Raw genomic sequence first — 21,705 nt, 5'->3', positions numbered from 1 at the left:
CAACGGCGCCATTGACTTGGATACACATTTACGCAAGCGTACGTATCATTGTCAAGATAGGGAAATATTATGCCCAAAGTTTATCGTACCACGGGGATTAGTGGCTAACCCACAATCCTTGGGTAATCGGAAATAAAGTCACTAAGCAAACAAAAGAAAAATAAAGAAAATAAAATAAATAAAAATGCTACTCTAAGGCACCAAGCCTTAGCGATGCTCGGCTTTGGTTTGCACCGAAGCCTAATCAAAACTAAAAGCCTAGTGATGACTATTTACAATGAGGTAGAAATTGTCATTAAACATTGTGATTTAATTTTCTAAAAAGACTAAGTCAAAAACTAAATTAACAACAACAATTAAAAACAAAGAAAATAAAAATAAAAAAGAGATAGGTTTGGATACTAGGGATCACTCTCTAGCAATTTCAATGCAACGAACACATTTCAAGCAAACAAACATATTTTCATGAGAACCAAATCCCGTACTTAATGCCGATCAAGGCCACTAAGCCGAATTTCCTTGAGGGTATTCACATTTTCGGTTAGGACAAATATGAACTCTCTAACTCATGAATTAGTACCTTATCAGGGCTACCAAAACATGAACTAAAGGCGTAGAGTTCTAGAAATTAGGGATTTAAGCATGCAATAGTTACAACCTAAAATGTAACGATTACTTAGTTCTCTACCTAATGCCGGTTAAGGCCACTAAGTCAATTTCTCTAATTTGGTATCCATTCTTCCGACTAAGGCAAGAATGAACTCTCTAACCCTAATCATTATGCCTTGTTAGGGCCACAATGTGTAGGATTAAAGGCGAAGGGCACAAGAAAATAGAAACTTAGGCAATCATTCATTCTCGATTAAGCAACTACTTGACACACCACACTAATTACATGAAGCTAGTGAACAAAAGAACCACCAATTGTATCACACAACACAAATCTCAAAACATAACAAAGAGAGTGGTCAATTCCCTAAAATTTATGCATGAAGAATCAATTAACATAGTAATTAGAATGCACCCATATGAAAATACATTATTTATCACTTGAAAATATGTCCATTACATCAAAATTGAGCTAGAGTTAGAAACCCTAGCTCCCAAAAGTAACTACTCACAACCCATATTTATGAACATCAAAAGTACAAAATTCAAATAGCAAAGAGTAGAGAAGTGTAGGAGAAAACAAAGATAGTCACAAATAGCTATGAAGCTAGCATGACTATCCTTGATTTACAACCCCACAAAATACCCAAATCTTGAATCTTGTATAAATTGAGCTCCTTGATAGATCCTTGAAGCTTTGTGTGAGTAGTTCTTCAAAATCTCAAAAACAAAATAGAAAGAAAAGAGGAAAAATAGAGGATATGAGAGGAGAGTGAGAGCAGCCCTAAGGCTGCCCCCAATGGTAGTGTGCGGCGCTGCTAGGTTCTTAGGGTCTGAGAGTCTCCGTAGAAGAGAAGAGGATCATTATATATGGCTGGCTGGACTTCGTGGTTGAGAGGAAAAGGAATCAGAAGAGGATAGCTGGCTGCATGTGATTGGTTAGAAGGAGAGAGGAACAAAAAATGGTCTGGCACGTGGTGATAAGAAAAGAAAGAAGGGTTGGTCAACATGATAATTAAGCAAAGGCTGAATTAATTTGCTTAATTAATTTATCTAACACGTGCAGTATTGGGCCAAACCAATGCTAACAAATTAATTAATTAATCAACATTGATTGATTAATTGGGCTTCTCTTCACTTCCCTTTACTCCCGTTAATAACAATTGACAGCGTCGACACTTTTGTCTTTTTGTCGAAAACTCTAATTTGCTCCATTTTCGCGTCAATTTCTTCCGGTTTCCGCAACTCCACTTATTTACTACAAAATAAATAAAAATATATTAATTACATAATAATTAGTTTGGATATTAGCTTAATTCTAGTGTTTAGAACGTAATTACGCGCATAAAAATGCGTGTAATCAATGGTTTAGGTCCATTTGTGCACTTAGTCATTTCTTGAGGTCTTTAAAAATTCTTCACAAAATGCTTTTATTGATGAAATATGCAAGCTGTTTGTTGCCTTACAATTTGTTCTCTTGCATATACTTGAGTGTGAAGCTTTTAAGCATAGCCATTTCTGAGAGAAAAATCGAGAGTATGCCTTGTGAGTTTGGGTTGGACTTGTTCTAAACATGCTATCATTCACTGTATAACTTAAGTTCTCCATATCTTACTTAGTCATATGGGTGTCACGTGTTTATTAACCTTGGAATTATCTATGTAATTTTTGATTAAGTGTTTAACGTGAAAGCCATGAGTTTGGAGTCTCTGAGACAACATTTAGGGGCAGTAGAGTCATTTACTTGCTTTTCGTCGAGTCTTTGTTTTGTTTTATATTTTTGTTTTGCTAAGGGACTAGCATCTAAGTGTGGGGTAGTTGATAGGAGCAAAAAGTGTGACGATATTATTGAGTATGTGCCCTATTTTAGCCTTGTTTCTCCCTTAAGTTTCATGTTTTGAGTCATCGAATCATTTTAAGAGTCTTGTAGAGTGTTTGGCGTGAAATAGGCAGAAACGCAAAATTCATGAAGAATCCTAGCTGGATCAGGATTCCTCACCGTCATGCTAAACTGTGGACCTTAAGAGAGAATTTATGGGAGTATTTTTCTGAAATTAAATTGTTTTAATTCCTTTTATTTTCTCTAAAAGAATTTCATTTTGTGCCCTTTATTAAATCAGGTTGACCGAGCAATGAAGAAGGGAAATAAAGGAGAAAGACGTTTCAGCTGGAAAATAAAGGAGAAAGACGTTTCAGCTGGAAAATAAATAAGAGAAAGACGTTTCAGCTTGTTAAAAGACCCAATTATGAGAGGAATTAAGGCCATAAAGGAGACGTTTCAGTTGGGAAATTAAAGGAATTATGATGCAATCCCATCCGTCCAAATGATGAAGGGTATGATCGACAAAAGCCAACCAATGCTCCCCTATAAATAGGCAACGTCCAGAACAGAATCTGCATCACTTCCTGGCCAAAAACCATTCCAAGACTGCCCAATTCACTCCTTAAACTTTCATCTCCTACAATACCGTGACCACCATCCTTCCATCATTCTACGAAGTTCCTAGGCGCTGAGTCAAGGACGGTCCACCACCATAGCAGAAACGAGTTCATCACCTTGTTGCTAAGCCGCTGAGGAAAGCTTCAAAGTGTAACTATGACTCTACTTACAATTTTTGTTTCGGTTTTGTGGGTTTGGATTTGTGAGTTGTGTAATTAGAGACATGAAATTTTCAGAATATTTTTATTAATATTTTTGAGATTTTTAGTTTATTATTGAGTTAATTTCGAGAATTCTTTTATGATGCATGTTACAATCTTGTGCCCTTTTATGTGTTTAGGTAATTTTTGCTTTCTAACAAAGACCCATTTATGGCCAACAGGATTTACATCTGGGGGTGTCTGCGTTATAGGCCCAAATACCTGTCTCTTTGTTACACCCCACATCTGATATACCTTTTTACTGAGTTACATGAAATTCTTTATGGTTACCGTTCGCGGTTATAATTTTAACGTTTAGGGAGTGGTTAAAAATTGACTTTTTATGAGTTTTTAATTTGAGAAAATTTCCTTCACGTAAGTTGTAGGGGACGTTAAACCGAGTCCGTGGACATGTGGTACACTTAAATCGGAGTTCCTATGCGAAAGTTTTGAGTGATTTAAGAAATTTACTGTTCATGGTAAAAAATATATAAATTTGGAAATTTTACTGTGGTAGGTTTCCAAATCTGGAAACCTACCTTCCTCTCTCCTCTCCCCCGATCTCTCCCTCTTTCCTCTTTGGGCGGTTTGCTTTCCCCTTCGATTTGCCGCCGTCCGGCCATCAACCGGTGGAAAACCGGCCACCACGGGGTCGCCTCCTTCCCCTCAACACGCTGGTGCCCTTGGTTTTCAACAATTTGGCCGGAAAACCCCGAATCGAAGCAAGGAAGTCCACGGGGGCTGTTTGAGCTTTCCGGCGATTCCACCGTTTCCGGCCGTCCCCGACCACCAAATCACCATCGAAGGTTCGGTTTTTGCCCAGGATTGTTTTGCCCCTAGCCTTGAGTCACGATTTGCAGTGTGGAGGTCGAATCGACGATTTCAAATTCTAGGGTTCTTGAGTTTTTCTGGAAAAACTTCTCCAGCAGGTTTTGACTGTTTCAAGGTAAAATTGGAATGTGTTGTAGTTGAAGAAATGGTTGGGTTTGTTGAGTAGAAGCTACTGTCCAAATTTGGTGGCCATCGGAGGTGGTGGCCGCCGGCGCGTGGGCCCCACTCGCCGCCACTGTGGGTGGCGTGTGGTAGCGCGTAGGGCTGACATTTAATTTGAATTTTTAGCCCATTAAATCCTATAATTTGAGTAGAGCTTGTTTATGAAGTTTGGTAATTTTTGGAGGAGTTTGGAATTGTTTGTGAATTTTGAAAGTGTGGAGTTTCGGTTGTTGATTTGTGGGAATCCGGCCTTCAGATTTCCCTTATTCCGTCATGGAATACCTTAATCGACGGATTGATATAAATGGTGAAGTTTGGCTTGAAGTCGAAAGGAGTTGGAGTTGCTAGTTTACGTGGGGTTTTCGGGATTCAATATAGAATCGTATTGTTTTATCGAATTGGTGTTTACGGAATACAATTGTGTACAGGACGAGATACTGACTCATCGCTCGACGAGGATCCTTACGCTTGGATACCACGCTAGCCGTATACTGTGAGTGGACTTTTGTTTTTAAAAAATGATGCATGCATTTAATTCTTGAATTAGTGCTCTATTTAATTATCATATTATCTTCTGAGCATAGGATTGTTTAAAATTTTGATTTATCTCGTGGAATTACTTTTATTGACGATTTTCATGAAGTGATTATAAATCATTCCGGTTGTGATTTTCGGATATTAATTTTGTTATGCTCGGATTTGAAATTATGATTTATGTTGTTTTTCAATAAAATATTTTCCAGGGTATTTTCCAAAATGGAATATTAGTTCATTATTGAACTTCCTTGCTTATTCATTATTGACCCGAGAATATTTTGGCGTGTGGGACACGCCGTTGATTTATTGATCTTTCCTATTTATTTATCGACTTTCGATTTTGGCATTGGGAATGCCTTGATGATGATTTTAGAATTTGTTTTGTTTCGGTTTACGGGGATTACGATTTATTATTATTTCTCGCCTTTTTGCTATTGATTTGGAGATACTTTTGGCGTGTGGGACACGTCGTTGGAAATTCTTTTACGAGAGATGGGGGAAGCCTTATGTATTTTGGATTTACTGGATTTTCGGTTATGTTTCCCTGTGCCATACTGAGGGGTGATTTTATCATGCTAGCATTGATTTTCCGCCTTTGTGGCGCGGTGATGGGATCACCGTAGCCCTTCCGCCTTTGTGGCGCAGGTTACTGTCTCTGTGACAGTAATTCTGTAGCCCAGTATCCTATCGCTACACTTAGTGGCGTAAGGGTATATTACGGGAGTTATGGGAGTACTTTAGCCTGGGAGGCTATCACCCAAGCCTGAGTGGCTTATTCGTATGGCTATCATCTTCCCCTACTTATACTATTTTTGACTAGCGGGGACTAGTCTGAGTTTTCTTAACCAGCGGGGCTGGACTTATATTTTCGAGTATTGAAATTTCAATCTTTTACTCTGTTGTTGTGACTAGCGGGGCTAGTCGGTTTTCTGGAGTTCAACGTTTTTCGGATTATTTTCTTAAGTGTTTTATAAATGTTGAATGCATCCGGATTTTATATATATCGAAAAATGTGGGAAAGTATGAAGTTTTATTTTGTTTTATTCATATTAAATTATTTATTTTTGTCCACTCACGCTAACGTGTTTTTCAATTACTTTCCCCTGGGCCCTTCGGTTTCAAATGCCCAGTTTGCAGGGAAATTAGTTGAGGTCGGGCGTACATTGGAGTTGAGGCATAGTCAACAGCATGGCTTCCGCGGTTGCCTTTGAGTTAGGTTGTCCTTATTTACCTTTCTATTAGAATTGCTCTGATTACCTATGGGATTTATGTTTTTCAAGTTGAGGTTTGTGTTTTGTGAATTGGAGATTGGTGTTGAGTTGGGGAGCAGGGTGGCTCCAGAAGTATAAGGATGATTTGATTTAGAAGTGTAAATGCTTTCTACAGGTTTTGGGTAGCCCATTTTAGGGGAAGTTCCGCCAAATTTTTGGTAGAATTTCTTCTAAGATGGGCCCCGCAGGGCCACTTCGGATTTCAGGGTGAAATCCAGGGTGGGTCCTGTCACTCTTTGCTAGTGAATCCAATTTAGTCTGGATCGCATCTTTCCATTTAGGCCAATCTGCTCTTCGTTGACATTCTTCGACAGAGCGAGGTTCGATATCATCATATTCTATAATTCCTTTTGCAACATGATATGCAAATGCATCATCAATAGCCATAGAATTTCTAGCCATCATCTCATGTACACTAGTGTAATTCATGGAGATCTCTCTATTCTCTGGAGTTGGTTCTGACATTGGAGCGTCCCCCAATGATGTCTCTTGGACATAACCATAATCCGGAATATTCTCATGAGATGGGTTATTTACATTGATGATTAATGGATTATTTTGTGCTAAACTCGCTTTCTTTCTTGGGCGAGAATCCATCGAACCTATGGGCCTCCCGCGCTTCCTGGCAGGAGCCGTGGGCCTAGCCAAAACGTCACCATCACTGTGAGAAGGGACGTTGGCGCCATGCTCAGTTGCCCTTGAGATGGCGTCATGTCCTCTAATTTTAGGGACATCAATCCTTGCAGGCACGTTTGCAGCAGGTATATGTGATCTCGTCACTTTAGCGATATCAGAAAACGCATCAGGCATCGATTCTGCTACGTTATGAAGATCGAGAATTCTCTGCACTTCAATTTCGGACTGTACGGTTCGGGGATCAAGATGAGACAGAGTGGGGACAGACCACGACAATTCCTATCGTTCCTGTTGAACATTTATGTTCTTATCTCCCCCTAACGACGGGAAGACTGTCTCATCGAAGTGACAATCCGCAAATCTAGCGGTAAAGAGATCGCCTGTCAAGGGTTCTAAGTAGCGGACAATTGTTGGAGAGTCATATCCAACATAAATGCCTAATCGTCGTTGAGGACCCATTTAGGTGCGCTGTGGCGGCGCAATTGGCACATGAACGGCACACCCAAATATGCGTAATTGTGAGACATCAGGCTCATACCCAGTCACCATCTGGGACGCAGAAAAGGGTTAAGTGGCAGTAAGCCTCAGACAAATAAGCACAGCTGCATGCAATATTGCATAGCCCCAAGCAGAAATAGGGAGATTGGTGCGCATTACCAATGCCCTAGTGACCATTTGTAGTCGTTTAATGGTGGCTTCTGCGAGATCATTTTAGGTGTGAACATAAGGAACTGGATGTTCAACATCAATCCCAATGGACATGCAATAATCATCAAAAGTTTTTGATGTAAACTCCCCAGCGTTGTCTAATCTTATAGACTTAATAGGATGATCAGGGTGGTGAGCCCTTAACTTAATAATTTGTGCTAGGAGTTTAGCAAATGCAGCGTTTCTCGTGGACAATAGCAAGACATGTGACCATCGTGTCGATGCATCAACCAACACCATAAAATATCGAAATGGTCCGCATGGTGGTTGAATAGGTCCACAAATATCACCTTGGATTCTTTGCAAAAATGGTATATTTTCTTTAGTGTCCTTTGCATAGGATGGTCTCGATCCTAATTTTGTTAAAGAGCAGGCTTTGCAGAACGAATGATGGGCTTTAGAAACAACCAATTAGGATTTTGGTTGAGCCACGAAGTCACAATTGACTTGAGAAGCAAAATTTGGAGTTGAAAGAGCATTGGTGGCGTCAATGCCACCCTGAAACCGCAGGGGGACGGCGGCGCAGGCCAAGGATGGCCGGTTTTGGGGGTGAACGGCGCCGTGAGGCACAGGTGCTCTTTCGGAGTCCAAAATCTGATTTTTACTTCTTTTCGTTATGAAAAATGGATGTCCGTGTGAAGTCTTTAATATTCGGATCATCATATCACGACCTGGATGTCCCAAACGGTCGTGTCGAAACCTATATGTGTCAGAATCTCATAAATCATCTCTCATAACATGATTGGATTCAATTATGCGAATAGTGGTTGCATACAACCCACTAGAACGACACATAAGTTTCTCTAAGACTCTTTTATGTCCGTAGTCATTAGAGGTGATGCAAAGGAACTCTTGTCCATTCTCACAATGTGTTTCCACATGAAAACCATTGGCTCTTATATCTTTGAAGTAATAAAGTTCAAAAAATATGTCCACAACATGAGATAAAATAAATCGATACTTTATTAATAATAGCCAATTATTACATCAAGGTTTCGTGACCATTATCTAATCCAAAATAAAAATCAAATCGTAAACAAATCGTAGTCACTCTATCTGTTTGGTAACTCCAATCAAATATGACCAGGGAAGTAGAGAGAGATGTCGGTGGAGCGAGGCTTTCTTAAATACAACTAATCTCAATTACTTTCCTAGACATCATACTTTATTGGATGCGCCACATGAGAAAGAGTTGATACAATTGTCATTTATTGACTAAGGCATATTGCCATTATATAATTCTTGGAAAATAAAAGACTATTCTAAATAAAAATTTGCGGCATTTTGTCTTCATCGCCAGATTTAAAGTCTTTGTGAACTCGATGTCTTGATCACCATGATGCGGCTACCGTCGTAGGTACATTGCAAATTCATGTCCATTGATCAGACGTTCCATATCAGAAATAGACACCATAAAGAGGATTCTCCCTTGATTGAGGCGCATTGGCGCAATATGCATAGTCCCTAGGACTGGTGGCGTTGGAGAGTGATGACCATGGCCAACGTTGGCTACATGGTTTCCAACCCTTCGTCCCTCAAAATCACGCCTCCTACGGTCGTGAGATTATCGCCTTGAGCGATTACCTTCTTGAGCATTTTGATCATATAGATCATGACGTCGATAGTGACTTTCTCTAGCCATAGGACGATGCTCTTGATGGCTATCTTGAAGCCTATCAAATTCTCTTTTTACAAGCTCGTTGCCATGTCTTTCAGCAGTGGTCATAGCTTCAATAAGCTGTCAAAAACTTGTGATCCGTCTTGCATTTACATGAGTCCGGAATAGATCAGAGGACCTCATAGCATAGACGGGGAAGGAATTGAGGGTTTTCTCAATCAATTGGTCATCTGTGATTGTCTTTCCACAGAGACGCATCATTGCTCTGATGCGGAGGGCTTCCGAATAAAATTGTATGACTGTGTCAAATTCAGAGAAGCGAAGATCTTTCCATTTTGCTTCTGTATTTGGAAGGATGGAATCACGAACATTGCCATATCGTTCGCGAAGTGCTGGCCAAAGCTTTATAGCGCTATCCTCATTTATGAACTCAAACTAAAGGTCACTATCCATGTGACGTTTCATGAAGGCAAGTGCCCTGGAATTATCTTTCTCAGTTTGAGGGTCTGGAGCTGTTTCTAAAGGACAAAGCTCTTGGATAGTATGCAATAAATCACGGGAAATAAGGTGGATCTCGACATCAATGACCCATATTAAGTACCTTTTGCCTGCATAATCCAATGGAACAAAATCGAGTTTGTTCTTGTTTGACATCCTGAAAGATGAAACAACAACAAGTTAGTTTCGGAGTCAATGCTTCCACGAAAACTAATATAAATAAGATTTCCGAGCTATGCTACCAAGAAATCGATTTCCAAGAAATTTTGGATTAGACCGAAACAATGATGTTTATATAGTCATAAATTGATGCTTACGGACACTCTTAGTCAGATGTCTTACGAACGCTCTTAGTTCGTTAATAGCGTGAATCCCCATGGTTCCGCTTTCTCAAGAATCGAACCCACGTTATAAGAAAGGTGGGATGTAGAAGAAGGGAGGTTGCAAGTCCCCGAGAAAAAGAAGAATAAATTTAAATTTTGGAAAGCAGGAACTTTAATTTAAAAACTTGTTGAAATCACTACAAAAAAATATTGCAATGGCCACGGCGCAATGCCGTTGCTAAAACTTCATTTGCCGTCGCAAATGACTTTTGGCGACGGCAAAGCTTCTGTCGCCGTTGGTGGCGTCGCCAATGCTATTTGCTACGGCAAATGCGCCGTCGTAAGAGTATTAGCGACGACAAACCTTTTGCCGTCGCAAGAATCATGCGACTGAAAAATGTCGTCGCCAATACCAATAGCGACGCCACCAACCGCTACCAGAGTCATTTGCCGTCGCCAAAAGTCATTTGCGACTGCAAAAACACCGTCGCAAAAGTGTTATTTATGAATAAAAAAATTTGGCATGCAAATATGCATGCCAATTTTTTTTTTTTTTTTTTGGATAAAAGCTATACAAAAAAAAAATAAAGCTTATACAAAAAAGAATGAAGCTTATACAAAAGGGATACATTTTAATTTTTCTCATGAATGCTACAAAAGGAATGAAGCTTCTACGAAAGTTTACAAGATGATTAAGCTTTACAAGGAAACATACACTTCTGTTTTAATCTTTCTCGACTTCAAGATTAAAACAGAAGCTGCTCACCAAGCCTGACTGGGAAGAAACAGCTAGGAGCTTACCAAGCTGCTCACCACTTCAAGATTAAAACAGAAGCTGCTCACCAAGCCTGACTGGGAAGAAACAGGAGCTTACCAAGCTGCTCACCAAGCTTGAATTGATGCTTTAAAGCCCTACCTATATGACAAATTTTACACAGTCAAAATGTTAAATATATACAACCTTGAAGAAATATATAACAAAGCAGTAGCTACCAATCTTCAATTATATAACAAAGCAGCAGCTAGCTAGAAGCTAATGCTACCAAAAGTCTGAACTAGATAAACAAAAGAATAAATGCATCTAGGTATATTTCCAGATGGCCGAGTGTACAATATCCGAAATCAATTACGTATGTGTCTTCTAGGTCGATGAAAGAATGGCTAATATTTATCACAACTCTCAATCATTTAAGTGTCATCAGTAGAACATAAGTATTTATGATAATTATGAATGAATAAAAATGGACTTTCAAAACATAAAGTATAAATCTGTACAAGTTTTCATGAGAGGGAGGAGGGGGGTATTCACATCACTCACCTCTCTTTGATGACCAATTACGGACATGCTTGTTACTGATGTTGTCCCAGAGATTCCAAGTATTTAAGAAGTGACTGATCATCACCAATAGAACCAAATGCACCTTCATGGACCTAGAATTATTCAAACACAGTAAACATTGAATGTAAGAGGCAGATAAGAGCACAAGTATGCTAGCACTTTTATAAGAACAACTACCATATTCAATCCATAGTCAGAACAATGCAGTTGTTCAGGTTTAAAGGTAGTGTTTCTCTCGTGCAAATGGTATGTTCCTGTACCAGACACTAATAACGCGCTTTACACCTGCACTTATCCAGTTGTTCAACAACTCATTCATTATAATTATGAACCTCATTGCCATCTGCCACCCATGGATGAAGGCAAACAGATCAAGATCCATTGTCCATACTAAAAAAAAAAAAAAAAAACTTTTCCTTTGCATATAAAGTACTAGTTGTAGATAGAAAAGCCATGGCAGATATTGAAGCACCTCCACCCAAGTAAAAGATCATAAGATCATACTGTCAAGGGTGCTTGGGGATGATATAATATACCAGCAAAAAACTACAACAATGCAGCAGTATCTAATATATTAGATGACTAAAAAAAAATGTGGGGAAATGCTTACCATTCCAGCAAGCATACAACCGAGAATCCACTAGTCCAAAGAATAGTCATAATCTTGTAAATCAACAAGAATCTCAGGACCTTTGAAATACCTGCAAAGTGTGCAATCAGGGAACATCATAAGGCTACGAACAAAAACAAACTGCATACACCAAAATTGAAAGCCAAGAGGTTTCACAGTGCTAGTTTAAATGTTGGAGCTGTAGTCAAACCATAAACAAGAAACGTGAGTAATCCTTAAGGAACATGAAAAATGAATGAGACCCAAGTTCATGAGGATCAACACTTTAAACACTACAGAGGAAGAGCAGTTTCAAACAATATCCTAGAAAACAGACCATTTTAAACAGACCAATATATAGTTTTCGTGCTCCCACCGCACAAATCGGGAAATCAAAAGTACCCAGACATAGAGAATTTAATAAACGCTTCTACTCATAAGTCCGACTCTTGAACAGATCATAACAGAACACACAGTAACAAAACCGAAGAACCTTGTACTTCTACCAAACCTCAAGACATGTAAGGACCTTCCTCCATAAACAAGATTTACTTATTACTTTGAAAACTAGAACCACCGTACACAAAAACATGCGATTAACTCAACTATAAACAACAAGACTTTAGTGAACCCAAAAACATGTAATTGCAAGCTAATGAAGCCACTGATACAAATACACAATCAGCAAGAGCATCAATCCCAGCAATTTGAATTCAGTACTAACTAAGAATAAACCACTAGCAGAACATGAAACTCAAGTAGGGAGAAAGACAAACAAGTCATCTGCTCATTCATGACTAGTACGTCAGATTAATCAGAAAACTAAAAGACACAATACTATTCCTAAAAAAATAAAATCAACATATTACCCAAATAGATTTACGAGATTGTGCAAGCTAACAAATCAACAACTAATCATCTTCAGTTATAACTAGAAATAATAAATAGTAGGAGATCAACTTTTTCTCCACTGTCAAATGGAACAAAGATATCATACTAAAATATAAAGAATCCCAATATAATCTTTCAGCAATACCACATTGTCCAATCCCAAAGTGATACCGAAAAGAATATGTCAAAGCAGAGAACTCATCACTACCAGTCCTAAGCAGAACCAAAAGCAGGAACAACCAAGTCCAAGAGACTTGAAAATTTCAGAAACTTTATCATGCACCACTTCCTTCCAAAATCTTCCTTCCAAACACAGTTTGCCTTCCAGAATATCACAGCATACCAAAACAACTAGCCCTGACCAATTTTTCGATATTTAAAAGAACACAAAATAAGGTACCAAACAGGGAATGAAACAACTTTCTACAAGGTACCAAACAGGGAATGAAACAGTAAGAGAAATATAAGCGAACATCACAAGATAGCTTATCTGCAATGATATAGAAAACCGCAACAAATCAGAAATAGTCCACGATATTACATCAAGAACAGTATTCATGAATTACAGAATTTCAAATCTTTTGGCCTAAAAGGAAAAAGCAACCCAACATGAAACAGAGAAACCACTCACCAATATTGTAATAGCATCTGCAGTGCTTTCACTCTTAAGTTCTTCTTCAATGGAACTCTCCGATGAGAAAGATAGTGTTAAGTTTTTAGATTGCACCATTTGCAACAGCTCATCCTATCACAAATGCAATACAAATCTTAGACTTCAAAACAATAAATTATCTATTTTCATACTGAACAACCAGGAAAAAACAATTACACAAAGCTAAACTATAACTGAATTACAGAGAGGTAAACCTTTGCCAGCTCAATGAAGGCCTTCTCCCATGCCACTGCTCTTTCAATTTCATTCCCCTCTTTATTAATAGCATTGTTTACAGGATAAGTTATTATAAATGCTGATGCCTGTTTTGGAAATATCAAAACGTTTATCAAAGACTCCAAGACTCAATCTTGCTTTCAACTTGAAATGATTTAAAATACACTCAAGTTCAGGGAAAAAAAATAGGAAAAAAGAAAGGATAAAATCATTACCTCGGAATAGTTTTTCCCAGAGAAACCACCTAAAGCAATGCTGGGATCAAGAAGAGCTTTATCTGTGCTTTCTTATTTTTCTGAAAATTTATGAGAAACTAGACAGTACAAGTCAAGCATACAACTGATAGCAAAAAAAACATATTCTAGATCAAACAGTAAGAGCGGTAACAGATGTGCAGATGGACAAAATATTTGAAATTAGACAAGCCAAGTGAAAACCAAATGTAACATCCCGAACCTGAATTCATTGGTTTACTAGTCATTCTGACGGTAAACGACACTTACCCTCACTTTTTACTTTGTTTCGATACTTTTAGTGGCCCTAAAAGTTGACTTTTTGTTTGGGTCAAAATTTGAGAAAATTTCCTTCATGAAAGTTGTAGGGGACATTAAACCGAGCGCGTGCATATGTGGTACGTAAAAATCGGAATTCGTATGCGAAAGTTATAAGCGAAAATGTGAAAATTACTGTTCATGGTAAGTAGTATATATTTGAAAAAGTTACTATGGCTGGTAAGTTTTTCTTTCTTCTTCTCTCTCCTTCCTCCCGCGTTTTCTCCCTCTCCTCGGCGCTCTCTGCAACTCCGGCCATCTCCCTCTTCCGGCCACCTGGGAGTGAACAACCGGCACCGGTCGACTCCTCTACTCCTACCCAACCTCCCCACGGCGGTAACTCACGGCGGCTTGGCCGGAAAATGACGCATCGGGTCCTTGAAGTTTCACTGTAGTAGAAGTGGTCAACGCCGATATTTTCCGATTCCGGCCGTCTCCGGCCACCAAACCGGCGTCGAAGGTTCAATTTTTGCCAAGGATCGTTTTGCCCCTAGCCTTGAGCCACGATTTGCAGCGTGGAGGAAGAATCGAAGAGATGAATTTCTGGGTTACTATTCACCGATCGGGTTCAACTTCTCCTTAATTGTTGAGGTACTTCTACTCATTTTCTGACTTTGTCTCAGTTGAGAAAGTTGTTGGGTCTGTTGAGTAGGTGCTACTACCAAAGTTTGGTGGCCATCGGAGCTGGTGGCGGCAGCGGCGGCGTCGCCACTGTGGGCGGCGGCTGCAGCATGTAGGGCAGTGTTTTGATTCTGGTTTTTAGCCCATTAAATTGTATATATGTTGTAGAGCTTGTATGTGAAGTTTGGTGAATTATGGAGGAGTTTGGAATTATTTGTGAATTTCCGAAGTTTGAAGTTTTGTGATTGAATTGTTGGAAATCCGGCCGTTGGATTTCCCTTGTTTTCGTTGTGGATTATGTAAATTGAGGAATTGGTGTTGTGGAAGAGATTTGGGTGGAATTTGAGAAGTAATGGAGATAGGGATTTTCGAGGTTTCGTTTAGGTTCGTATTTATTTTATCGGATTGCTGTTTACGGAAATATAATTGTGTACAGGGCAATGTCGCGAGCTACGGCTAAATGAAGGAACTCGTTTGCGTGGTCGCCCAATAGTACTGTGAGTGGACTTTTGTTTTTAAATAATGATGCATGCATTTATTTCTTAAAGTTTGCTCTATTTAATTATCATATTACATTTCGAGCATATGATTTAATTTCTGAGATTGATTTCACTTTATCTCATATAATTTCTTTCGATAATGATTTGTTTTCGAAGTTGGTTATGATTTATAATCCTATTTGATGAATTATTTATTTTCGAGGTGATTTCCGGAATTATACTATTTATATTATGTTTCTATTCGTCGATTTGAGATTTTATAAGAGATTTTCGAAATGAGATTTCGATGGAGTTAGTTTTCATATTTATTTATCGACCTTCGGTTTTGGCTCTGGGAATGCCTTGATGATGATCTAATTATTCTTTTAGCGTGTGGGACACGCTGTTGATTTATGCGACTTTTTACGAGAATTTCCGGGTACGGTTGGGAATCGTACCCGTGTTTTCTTTATTTGCGGGACTTATGGGGAAGCCTTATAGATTTACTGGATTTTAATGATTTTTACCCGCCATACATGGGTCGTCATTTAGTTCTCCTCCTCACGTGGGTGTAGTCGAGCCTTATTAGTACTCCTCCCTGCTTACTATGTGTTCGCGGGTGAGTCGACCAGAGCATGGGATGCTCCAGAGTGTGGGACACTCCGACCCGAGCCTGGGAGGCTCCCTTCTTTCGTATGGTGAAACTTCTTCCCCATATCTTATCGTTGCTTGACTAGCGGGGCTAGTCCGATTTCCACTGTAACCGGCAGGGCTGGTCTTATCTTTTTGAGAAACAAGATTTCGGTTTTACGATCTAGTTTTTGAATGTTGTGACTAGCGAGGCTAGTCGATTTATCGTTTCGAAATTCTTGGATTTAAAGCTAAATGTGTTTTCTTTTTGTTGCATGCATCAGATTTTTTTAAGAGAATAAATGTGGGAAAGTATGAAATCCTTTTTCTTTTAAATTGTTTATTTTTGTCCACTCACGCTAACGTTTTTTCGTCTACTTTCCCCTGGGCCTTTCGGTTTCTAATGCCCAGTTTGCAGGCATTATTAGTTGAGGTCGGGCGTCCTTGGTTCGAGGCATAGTTGATGAATGGCTTCAGCACTTCTTTGTTGGCTCTGATCTATTGTGGGTTAGTGTTTTGGGTAGTCCACTTTAGGGGTGACTAGGCCAGTTCTCGGTAGAGTTATCTCTGAGGTGGGCCCCGCAGGGCCACCTCGGATTTCAGGGTGAAATCTGGGGCGGGTCCTGTCATCAAATGAATCATGCCAAACCAGATTCATAAAGCCTTTAAATCAAATTTGGAATCCGAACAGCTGAACTCGTCAAACAATTATCATACAACCCTAAAATACGAACAAAAAGAAAAAAGAAACCAAATCTGGAATATGGATTAGAAACCCTAGATTAGATAGATACCATAGATCGGCGAGATAGATTCGCAAGTAGCTGAGAGGCTGGTCAAATGCCCACTAAATTGAGTATGAGATCTTGCCCTTCAGGAGGCTCCGGTAGAAATGTTAGATATGGAATTTCAGCTGCAGGAACATGATAATGACGGCATGGCGGTGGTCGATCGTCCCGGTGATGATGCGTTGCGGTGAAGTGGACGACGAAGACGCTAATGGTGGATTCCACAGTCATGGTGATATGGATGATGCTTCGGGTTATGGCGATGGAGGGAGAGGAAAGAAAAGAAGAGAGAGAGAGAGAGAGAGAGAGAGAGAGAGAGAGAGAGAGAGAGAGAGAGAGAGAGAGAGAGAGAGAGAGAGAGAGAGAGAGAGAGAGAGAGAGAGAGAGAGAGAGAGAGATGAATTGAGAGGGAGTGAAGTTTTTCTCTCTTTCGTTGGTCAGAGTTTCATAGAGATAAGATAAAATTTTGCTACGCTCTAGTCTCTGTTGTCTGATGCCTTCACACGACGGCAGTCGGTTGCAATAGCCGTGTATTAGTGTTTTGCTACCCTTATTGCCACGGCACCTCAATTATGTCCCGTAGTTCTTATATTCTTGCGACGGCGGAAGTTTTCCGAAGTTAAAGCATCATCAATGGCGACGACAAATGCTTGCCGATGCAAACTGCCGTGGCAGTTGCAATTCTTTTTTGTAGTGAATTCAGAGCAGATTCTCTTCTGAACAGCTTTCACTTCTATTGGTGTACAGGTCTCAAAATAACTCCGATAAGGCTGAAATTTGGAGGTCAGATGGAAGAGACAGAGACGAACAACTTTGATGAAGAAAGTATTTTGATCTGAGGTTCCAAACTAGACGTTTCGGGGCTTGCAAGCAGCCAGACGTGCACAAGAAAGGAGAAGGATGCAGTTGGTGTGCGTTGGTGCTGCAGGGGCAGCAGACGTGCAGCGGTGCTGCAGGGGTAGCAGGGATGCGTGCGCAGGGGCAGGCGCGCAGGTGAGGCTAGCCTGGGCTAGGAGCTACGGTGATGAAGAAGATTTTTGGGTTTTTGGTTTTTGGTTTGTGGTTAGAACTCGTGCTGTTAACGTTAGTGATCCGTGGGATCTCTAGTTAGCTTTAGAGAGAGAGAGAGAGAGAGAACGACACAAGAAGTATAGTGGTTCATTTCCCGCCTTAGCGGGAAACTACGTCCACTTGAATGTTTAACTAGTGTGTTCAGGCCTTGCGGCCCAAAGGGATTACAAAAGATGTAATGGGATGATGTTTAAGTGGGAGGAGGCATTCCTTTTATAGGGGAAGGAGGCTCCCTCATTTACATTTTCTTAGATGTGGGACTCAAAGTCACTATTCTAGTCTAGAAAAGCATATTGTGGAGGCAACTTGGCAAGGCCGGAAATGTGGCTTCCCAGCGACGGATTTGCGACTTCCGGATACCGTAGCGTAGCTTGAACATAAGGCTACAAGATACAAGTCTCGGTTGGGCCTCACCATGGCTTGTGGATGTCCCAAAGAGGGTGTTACTTATGCTTGGGATGTAGCAAATCCTACATGCATAGTGAGAGGTATCCATGGCGGCAAACCCTAGTGCTAGAAAACCCCTAGGGGTAGAAAATTCTATAATCTAAAATTTGTGATAGATATTAGTCTAGGACAACGTTAAATCATGTGACATTAACTACAAGTAGTCTCTTACTAAGTACATTACGTAGCTTAATAAGGATTTTAATAATAGAAACATGGTCTTTGATCATTGATCAAACTATAAATCAGACTCAATAATTTGATTGATCATTCTTTCTGTGGAGATGGAGAATTGAACCAAATATTCTCTTTCTTTATCACCGTTCCAATGATTATTCAAGATTAGTTTATTTTATCATTGGGTTGTTCACGTTTTTTTTCTTTTTCTTATGATCTTATCAATGAGACTTATAATTGTCTCATATTTCCTGGACAAGTGATTTGATTGATAAAATTTAGTATGGTAAATTATGAGATCGATGAGATTTATATAATGTATTAATTTGTTGGATTAATTTCAGTTTACCTACTTGAACTTTAGGTCAATATTCATGTTAGTCCCTATTCTTCTAATTTCATCAAGTTTACCCCTGTACTCTCAATTTTAATCAGCCGTGTCCAATTCTTGAACCTCCATCCAAATCTTCCGTCAATTGATGACGTGGCAGAAGATAGAATTGCTAAATTCCTATAATACCCCCCTTGTCAAACCTAAATGAAAAAAAAAAATGTAATCCGTTTCTTCAATTTTCTCAGCTCACCCATCTCTCCATTCTTGACATCCCTGAAAACTCCTTCAGCCCAATCCTATCCTCCATTTCCTCCCTTTCTTGCCTCCAAATCTTGACTTTGCAATCCAACTTGTTCTTCGGCTCACTCACTCTATCCATCACTAAGCTCAAGTCTTTGGATCCCTACACATTTCCCAAACTTCCTTAATAGGATATTTCTCCCAAACTGAGTTATTTATACAACCTGAGAAGGCTCGATTTCTCCCAAAATCTGAAGTGCAATTCGTAATCTGGGCCCTTATCGAAATCGCCTTTCGACAGGTTGACTCAGTTGGAGGTGGAGGAACCACCATTAGCAACTGCACACATCCAGAAAACCAACAACACCCAGAAACCCAATTTCTCATAAATTCAGAAACCATGGCTGAGAGTGGTTCATCTCGATTCCAAAAACCCTTGCAACCCACAAACCCCAATAGAATTGAAGCATCAACAGTAGCCATTCTAGACATCATAATCAGCCAAAACCCATTAAATTCTGCCTCAAACCCACCAATTCCATCCCCTCAACCTCCCTGCCAATTGGTTCAAATCTCATCCCTACCCCTCCCTCCACTGGCCAACATCTCTCTCCCTCAATTTGTGGCCGAGTCGCTCTCTATTGACGACTCTGATTTCGTGATTCCGTACGGCCTCAATCTCTGACAGAGACCCAAATCTGAGGAGGCGATGCTATAGAAATTGAAATAGGATTTGAAGGTGTTACTAGAGATTAGGGGGATGGAGGAGTTTGACAAGAATCCCGTAGAGAGATTCGGTGCGGCTCTGCTTGCAGGGGACGAGGAATCGGCAAGAACACAAATGAAGATGTTGGTGTTATGGAGAGGGAATCAATCGGCGGTGCGATTATATAAGCCATAGTGGGATGTAATTTACCACTTCTGGGATTGACTCTGAGAGACCAGGTCGAAAACCCAGTGCTTTTCCAAGCTGAGAGAGTGGAGTCGTAGAAGAACTGAGAAATGGTGGATTTGGTTGGTGAAGAACTGAGAAAATTGAAGAAATGGATTACATTTTTTTTTTTTTTTCATTTAGGTTTGACAAGGGGGGTATTATAGGAATTTAGCAATTCTATCTTCTGCCACGTCATCAATTGACGGAAGATTTGGATGGAGGTTCAAGAATTGGACACGGCTGATTAAAATTGAGAGTACAGGGGTAAACTTGATGAAATTAGAAGAATAGGGACTAACATGAATATTGACCTAAAGTTCAAGTAGGTAAACTGAAATTAATCCTAATTTGTTTTCTCTTTGTAATTTATATATTTTTTAGAGAATGTGGGTGTCTATCCATTGATAAGTATAAAATAATAGCTCACCCAAAACTTAGGCTTCGACAAGATATATTGAGTCATTCTTAGGGAGCATTGTGGCCTTAAACCAAATTGTAACTATGCAAAAGGCAACCTAACATGCAACATTATCCTTTGATCAAAAAAAAATGCAACATTATCCTAAAAGAAGAATAAAACCAAAAGAAAACTAAGAGACAGTTTTCTGACACTACTAGAGAAAGAACTAGACCAAAACCAAGCACTAACCCTAATTTATTCTCTTTGTAAGTTAACAGTTAAAACTAGAGTTAATGACCATTAGCTACAAAATCCTACATTTCTTTCCCATGCGCAAGGGACACAAACGTGGTCTCCATGCGGTCAATTAAACCTAGCTACAGTCAGGATTCTATACATTAAGGACAAAAAGGACAGAACAACTTTTATGAAATTACAAAAATTGCCACCCCTATATCACGATACAGCTCGCTCTAGCCCATATCTCTTTCAAATCCATTTCTCCCCAAAATCAAAACCTCGCTTCCATTTTGGTGGCTAAGCAACAAATCGAAGCTCCGGTGGCGAAGCAGCCGGCGAAGCGAGCGGCGAAGCAACAAATCGAGGCTCCGGTGGTGAAGTAGCCGGCGAAGCTCCAAATCGAGGCTCCGGTGGCGAAGCAGCCGGCGAAGCACCAAATCGAGGCTCCTGTGGCGAAGCAGCCGGCGAAGCGACCGGCGAAGCACCAAATCAAGGCTCCCGTAGCGAAGCAGCCGGCGAAGCACCAAATCGAGGCTCTTGTGGTGAAGCAGCCGGCGAAGCGAAGCGGCAAAGCACCAAATCGAGGCTCCGGTGGCGAAGCAGCTAGCGAAGCGAGCTACTAAGCGAGGCGGCGAGCTAGGGTGCGACTCCGGTTTTGTATTGAGGGTCAGTAGCTTTGAACTGGTTTGATCTGTTCTTTCGGTGCGAAAGTGACCGAAATTTGTTTTAGTTTCATAATTTACCAAGAATTTCATGCCTGGTGAGTGGTGATTATGTTCACTATTGAAATTTTTGGTTTCATATTAAAGTTGTGGAGCTCAATCGGGATTGCTAGCTAATTGTTGATACAGTCAGAAAGTGGTTGATGTATTTTTGTTAAAAGATGTGTTCAAATTTTCAGGGTAGTGAGGTTTTGACAGATTGGAGTTAGTTGTTGGGTTTTGTGCATGTAAACTGTTGTGTTCGATGGTTATCACATTTGGAAGATCGTTTGTGAATTTGTTTCGTTAGTCAATTAGTCATAATTTCTAATTTTTGCAGGGTCAATACTTGGTGTTACATCTGAGGAGCTGAAACTACAGATCAAGCTGGGTATCCAAAGGATGCAATATTTATTGTTTTTGTGGAATCAGTGTCTATAGTCCTGCTGTGGAATCATAGTTTTAGACTTGTGCTTTTGTATTGAGGGTCAGTAGCTTTGGTTTTGTGTTTGTTAGTTTCTTATGGGATT

General features: G+C 39.9%; 1 long non-coding RNA gene across 1 annotated transcript; it reads right to left on the bottom strand.

Annotated features, from left to right (window-relative positions):
* Positions 1–10,708: 10,708 nt before the first annotated feature.
* Positions 10,709–13,010, bottom strand: LOC133737375 (uncharacterized). Its single transcript, XR_009859835.1, has 3 exons — positions 11,783–13,010; positions 11,152–11,264; positions 10,709–10,749 (listed from the first exon to the last, which is right to left on the bottom strand). It is a non-coding gene; the product is annotated as an uncharacterized LOC133737375 (long non-coding RNA).
* Between the last annotated feature and the right edge of the window lie 8,695 nt (positions 13,011–21,705).

This window comes from Rosa rugosa, chromosome 1 (genome assembly GCF_958449725.1).
Source record: "Rosa rugosa chromosome 1, drRosRugo1.1, whole genome shotgun sequence".
Classification (NCBI taxonomy): Eukaryota; Viridiplantae; Streptophyta; class Magnoliopsida; order Rosales; family Rosaceae; genus Rosa; species Rosa rugosa.
Note: the sequence above shows the minus strand (reverse complement) of the source record. Positions and strands in the feature narration are given on the sequence as shown.